The following is a 6,000-nucleotide window of genomic DNA, read 5'->3' on the forward strand; positions in this document are numbered from 1 at the left end:
TAAATTGTAGTGTAATCACAAAAGGGAATACTACAGAGCAGTTAACATTAATGAGTTCTGTCTCTAGATATCAACCTGAGTGAATCTCTTAGACATCTTGGTGAGTAGAAGATGTCTGTGGCAAGAAGACATGTGTGTGTCACTATAGAATAGTGGCTGTGGAGGCTGGTTCAGCCCCAGCATCAACACTTCCAGCTGTGGGTCCTTGTGTAAGTTCTCTTAACCTCTTTGTTCCTTGGCATCCTTGTTGGGGATAACAATGCCAGTGTTGTGGTGAGTAGGGAATGTATTACTGCATGGAAACAACTTAGAATGGAGCTTGGTGCACAGTAAGCACTTGCCAAATATTAGCTATTTTGGAGATATACATATATGATACCTTAAAAATTGTGGTCCCCTCTGTGGATGGAGGGTAGGGAATAGGATTGCGTTCAGAGTTCAACTGCACTTGAAATATTTTATTTCTTTAAAAAATAAGGATAGGGGCTTCCCTGGTGGTGCAGTGGTTGAGAGTCCACCTGCCGATGCAGGGGACACGGGTTCATGCCCCAGTCCGGGAAGATACCACATGCCATGGAGTGGCTGGGGCCGTGAGCCATGGCCACTGAGCCTGCGCGTCCAAAGCCTGTGCTCCACAATGGGAGAGGCCACAACAGTGAGAGACCCACGTAAAAAAAAATTTAAAAAGTAAAAAGTAAGGATAAACATCTAGCATGAGAAATTTCCTTTATGATGACGTAAGAGTTTGGTAATGGCCACATTGGTAATGTATGGATCTGTACTTCCCATAAAACGGCAGAGAACTTCACAAACAACACACGTACACAGAAATGAATACATATAAAAACTGGTGAAATCAGAATAAGGTCTGTATCTAGTTAATAGAATCGTGCCAATGTTTTTTGGTTTTGTTTTCATTTTTTGGTTTTGATGTTATACTATAGCGAAATAAGCTGTTACAGTCAAGGGAAGCTAGGTAGAGGGTACCCAGGAAGTTCAGTGTGAAGAGTGCCTATTAGGAAGCACCCTGAGATCCACAACTGTGGGAGGGAGGGAAGGAAGCAGGGCTGGTGGAGGAGTTGGGGTCTGATGCAGTCTGGAGGGTGGCCTCAGCTGACCACAGGGAGCACGAGAATGAAATGGCCCAGGGGAGTGGTCAGCCTGGGACCTGAGTGTTGGCCCTCTGTCCCGCCCCCTCTAGTCCTGGGTGTGTATCTGGGAAGAGCGGGATTGCAGCGCTTCTCCAGGAGAGGGAGTTCCTGGAGGGCAGGCGTAGGGGATGAGGGGACACTGCCATGCACCACCCAGACACCCCCATCCCTGAAAGAACTTGCCATCCCACTTCCTAATACAGGCCCTTCATGCTGAACTTCCTCCCAAACCATTCCCAAGGCACCTGCCGGAGGAGGGAAACCAGGGTGGAGGCCCAAGGGGTTCTTGGGGGTACGTGAGGAGGCCAGAGGAGGCCAAAGCACCCTCCAGGCAGAATCAGAGTCCTGTGGCCTTGCAGAGCCTGTGGTAAGAAACTCAGACGCTGCCCCATGAGGGCTGCCCAGGGCCCAGCAGCAGCCAGGGAGAGAGCAGGCAGGGTGGCCATTGGGCCAAGGCCATGGCAGCACTTCCCATGGCTCATCTCTTAATTTTAGCCCAGGTGCCTCTGTGACAAAATCAAATACCTGAAGCATTTTCACTGCCAACCCCCTGGTTCTGCACTGCAGAATTTTGTCAACAGGGTTGAATCTGGTTTTCTCCCTTCCTATATCCTTAACTTCTTTCTCAGAAAGTGAGAAACCTGGTGCTCATTAACCCCCCCATTTGAAATCAATCTTCCAATGTAGGCTTAGCTGCCCGACTTCACACTCCCCCCTGGTGTGAGCCCCCCCTCACCCCACTGCTTCCCAGTGTGGACACTGCCTACTCGCTGGGGTAATTTATTCCATGCCTGTGGTAAGCACTTAATAATTGTTCATTGGGTGAATGAATGAATGAACAAATGAATGAATGTTAGTTATCTCCAACCCCTAGCATAGTGCCCATGGCAGTTTATAATACTTATATTATTAATAAATGAACAAATAGATATGAGAAGAACAGTAGAACCCAGGAACTCATAATTTAGCACAAATCAGGCATGAAGTTTATCCTTCATGCATCTGCAAACAATGTTCTGCTGAACCATTTGAAAGTGTCGGCAAGATTAGGAATGGCATGTCTGTCCTATTAATATTCATAAATTCATTGCCCAGAATTGACTTCAGTGATGATATAAGACCAGAAGGCAAAGACTGGTGTGGAGTCCTAGCATTATGAGAGGAAAGTCAAGGTCAGAAGTGGGCCTCTTGGCTCTGCCGCTCAGGAGGTGCTCTCACACTGCAGGTGGACATAGTAATAACAATAAGATGGTAATGATAAATGACAGAGATTTGTGTGTGTGTGTGTGGACACAGCCACCCTAGGAGTTGAGTGCTATGGTCATCTCTATTTCTCAGAGGAGAAAACTGGGTTTGGGGGGTCTGGGGGACGAGAGTGAAGGCCACACAGAGCAGCCCTCAGACCGGCATGAGGGGCAGAGAGGAACAGCAGCCGAGACACTGAAACTGTAGACCAAGGAGCCACGGACAGAAGTGTGGGTGAAACAGAAAATGGAGATACTTTCCTTGAGCTGAAGAAGCAACTGGCCTCCACATCCCCCCATCACTATACAAAATATAAGGATTTCAGCTCTGGGATGCCTCACAGAAATCAGTGTCCTCTGTATTGATGTTTCCTTGAGAGGCGAACTCCCCACAGGAATGCTCTTTAGCATGTTTGCCTAAGGAGGAGCTCTTGGATATTTAAGAACTCCCTCATTCCAAACAGAAGCCTCCGTGCCTCTCTGAGAAATACGACAGTGATTGTGTCTAGGACCCTGAGAAGTGGCATGCCTCCCTCTACCCAGCTTCAGGGCGGAGCTCACCAGTGGAAAGTCTGAAGAAAGAGTTGGATACAGATCGGCCTTCCCTGGTGTGCAAGATTGTAGATCCTCGAGAGCATGTGAAAGAAAATGACTTAGATGTTGTTCTCAGCCCACAGAGACGAAGCTTTAGAGGGTGCTGCCACGTGACTGCTGCTGTTAGCTCCCGGCACTCAGGAAGCCCATTGGATAAAGACAGTGATGTGCTCCATTTGCTTGGCGGATGAAGGATTGGCAGTGGGAAGATAATCTCCCCTCGGACCTTTGAGAAGGATTGCCGTCTTAGCCATAAGGACCTGCAAGACTTGAGAGACAGACTGAGAGAGGGACTACAAAGACAAGCGTTTCAGGAGGGAGTTTGTGGATAGTAAGCGTGTCTTTGAGCGTAGAAGAAATGATTCCTACACAGAAGAAGAACCAGAATGGTTCTCAGCTGGACCCACAAGTCAGTCTGAAACCACTGAGCTGACTGGCTTTGATGATAAGATACTGGAAGAAGTTCATAAGGGGAGAAAAAGAACAAGGCAACGGACAGCCTCTGTGAAGGAAGGCATAGTCAAGGGCAATGGAGGAATGGCCAAAGAGGATGAGGTGGAAGTCATCCTCTAACAGGAGCCTGCTGCTGATCAGGAAGTGCCAAGGGATGTCATCTTGCCCAAGCAGTCCCCAGGATAATTTGACTTTAATGAGTCCTTCTTTAACCTTGATAAGGTGCCATGCTTGGCTTCGATGATAAAAGATGTTTTGGGAGAAGAGTCAGTCTCTGCCGGCTGGTTCCCTAACCCGAGCCGATCAGGAAGCCGATCCAGCAGTCTTGGGTCAACAATGCATGAAGAGCTGGAGAGATGTGCAGGTCTGGAACAGGCCATCCTTTCTCCCGGACAGAACACGGGGAATTATTTTGCTCCTATACCATTAGAAGACCATGCTGAAAATAAAGTGGATATTCTAGAAATGCTACAGAAAACCAAAGTGGATTTAAAACCCCTCCTTTCCAGCCTTTCTGCAAATAAAGAAAAGTTTATAGAGAGTTCACATTCAGGGGTTGTGCTTTCAGTGGAAGAGGTAGAAGCAGGGCTCAAGGGCTTGGAGGTGGACCAGCAGGTGAAGAATTCAATTCCCTTTATGGCAGAGCATTTAGAGGAAACCCTGAGTATTGTGAGCAGCAATTCACAGCTCAGAAAAGATGGAGATATGACTGCGTTCAACATGGTAGTGAGTACCATGAAGGCAAGTGGGACTCTGCCTTCTCAGCCCAAAGTCATCCGAACCCTTGAAAGCCCCTGCTGAAATTCCAGGCCAACCTGTCCCTCAGAACATCTTGCAGGAACTTCTGGGTCCACCTGTTCAGAGACCTGCTTCTTCCAATCTTCTGAGTGGCCTTATGGGGAGCTTGGAGCCTAAGACATCTTTACTGGGTCAAAGAGTACCCTCTCCTCCCTTGTCACAGGTGTTTCTGTCCAGAGCAGGCTCAGCAGACTACCTTGGTCCCAGAATACCATCACCAATTTGTTTCACACCAGGACAACAGCAGCTTCTCGGAGATCCATTCCAAGGCATGCAAAAGCTCATGAGCCCTGTCACAGCCCAGATGAGCCAGCTAGAATTGCAACATGCAGCTTTGGAGGGGCTGGCCTGCCACATGACCTTGCAGTGCAGGCAACAAACTTCTACCAGCCTGGTTTTGGTAAACCGCAGGTGGACAGAACCAGAGATGGATTCAGAAGCAGGCAACCATGAGTGACCAAGTCGCCAGCACCTGTGCACCCAGGGAATTCCTCTTGCCCTGCCCCAGCCACCTCCATCACAAACATGCTTTCTCCTTCCTTCACTCCTACCTCAGTGATTCATAAGATGTATGAGAGCACAGAGAAAAGCAAGGAGGAGCCAGCATCCGGAAATCAGCTCTTGGTGACAGTAAAAAGGACACTCAGAAGCCCAGTGAAGAGAACCTCCTGTCATCCAGGTCTGTGCCCACCACTGATTGAGACTCTTCTCCCACTATAAATCCCAAACTGTCAACCCTACAGTGGTTTTCATCTTCCACGCCGCTATCCCAGACCAAACGTTACACCAAAGAACAAAATTATCGACCTAAAGCAACTGGGAGAAAAACACCCACCTTGGCATCCCCAGTTCCAGGAACACCTTTTCTCCACCCTGACCACCAAGTCCCCCTTGTACCCCATGTCCCCATTGTTCAACCTGCTCTCCAGCTTCACCCAGGGTTGGTCCAAATGATGCTGGCCCAGGGAGTACATTCACAGCATCTTCCAAGTTTTCTCCAACCTGGTGTGCTTCCTCCTGGGGTGGACCTGAATCATTTACAGGGAATATCTGGCCCAATCTTGGGTCAACCTTTTTACCCTTTACCTGCCACTAGTCACCCTCTCCTAAACCCTCATTCTGGGACACCTCTGCATCTGGCATTGATGCAACAGCAGCGACAGTGCACAGTTCTTCATCCTCCAGGCTCTGGTTCCCAGGCAGCTGCTGTCAGCATTCAGACGACTCCTCAGAATGTGCTCAGATGGTTAGGCATGCCCTATGTGCACTCCCAGCTAGAGCACTGCCCCATCCATAGGAGCAGCTCCCCCCATGGGCCTTGCCAAATGGTGTGGCTCAGATGTGCGAGAGCAGCCCCTGCCCTCCATGCCCGCCAAAGTCGTCAATGTAGATGAATTGGAGTACCGACAGTGAACAGGGCAGCAGGCTTGCCTAAGCAGCTTCTCATGGCACCCTGGTTAGGACTCTGTTTCCTCATCTCATGTTGGTTTATGGGCTTTTACTTTGTAGCACTCTGTGAGAAGCTGTTTAATGGCACCCAGGCACCAGGTGTGGTCTACATTATGATGGAAGGAACTTAACCAATCCAGTGGAGCCTACATGGTCTGAATACAGGATGCAGTGTTGTCAGTCCTGGAAACAGTCTTTTTTTTCTGTAAGATATGTGAATGAAGTGTTGATGTCTTCACCAAGAGGTGGCACCTTAAGAGTTCTGAGGAAATAAATGTATAGACCCTTATGTACAGACCTGTGTATAAACA

At 48.7% G+C, this 6,000-nt stretch overlaps 1 pseudogene; it reads left to right on the forward strand.

Moving 5' to 3' along the window:
• Positions 1-5,653, forward strand: part of LOC112414400 (eukaryotic translation initiation factor 4E transporter-like) — a 69,909-nt pseudogene extending 64,256 nt beyond the window's left edge.
• Positions 5,654-6,000: the final 347 nt, after the last annotated feature.

Source organism: Neophocaena asiaeorientalis, unplaced genomic scaffold, assembly GCF_003031525.2.
Source record: "Neophocaena asiaeorientalis asiaeorientalis breed wild unplaced genomic scaffold, Neophocaena_asiaeorientalis_V1.1 scaffold79, whole genome shotgun sequence".
NCBI classification, from domain to species: domain Eukaryota; kingdom Metazoa; phylum Chordata; class Mammalia; order Artiodactyla; family Phocoenidae; genus Neophocaena; species Neophocaena asiaeorientalis.